General features: G+C 59.7%; 1 protein-coding gene across 1 annotated transcript in view; it reads right to left on the bottom strand.

The window, feature by feature from the left end:
- CLCN4 (chloride voltage-gated channel 4) overlaps positions 1–233 on the bottom strand; it is a 35644-nt gene that overhangs the window by 34537 nt on the left and 874 nt on the right. The gene's annotated exons all lie outside the window — the stretch shown is intronic.

The raw sequence follows: 233 nt of genomic DNA, 5'->3' as shown, positions 1-233 counted from the left end.
TTCGACCTAATTCCCGAGCTCCCTGCGGCTCCCTCTGCAGCGCATCTTTCTTGTATTCTGTGACCAGGAAGATGAAAGCCAAACCCCTCTCCATGGCCTACTCGGCCGTTCCCGTGGCCCCGCGGCCCGAGTCGCCACACTCACCCTCCCACTTTGGGAACCCTCCACCGGACCTCGGGGTCCCCAGCACCATCTGCAATGCCATGTTCTCTCATGCCTCTGCGACTTAAAAA

Source organism: Crocuta crocuta, unplaced genomic scaffold, assembly GCF_008692635.1.
Source record: "Crocuta crocuta isolate KB4526 unplaced genomic scaffold, BGI_CrCroc_1.0 scaffold224, whole genome shotgun sequence".
In the NCBI taxonomy this organism is placed as follows: domain Eukaryota; kingdom Metazoa; phylum Chordata; class Mammalia; order Carnivora; family Hyaenidae; genus Crocuta; species Crocuta crocuta.
Note: the sequence above shows the minus strand (reverse complement) of the source record. Positions and strands in the feature narration are given on the sequence as shown.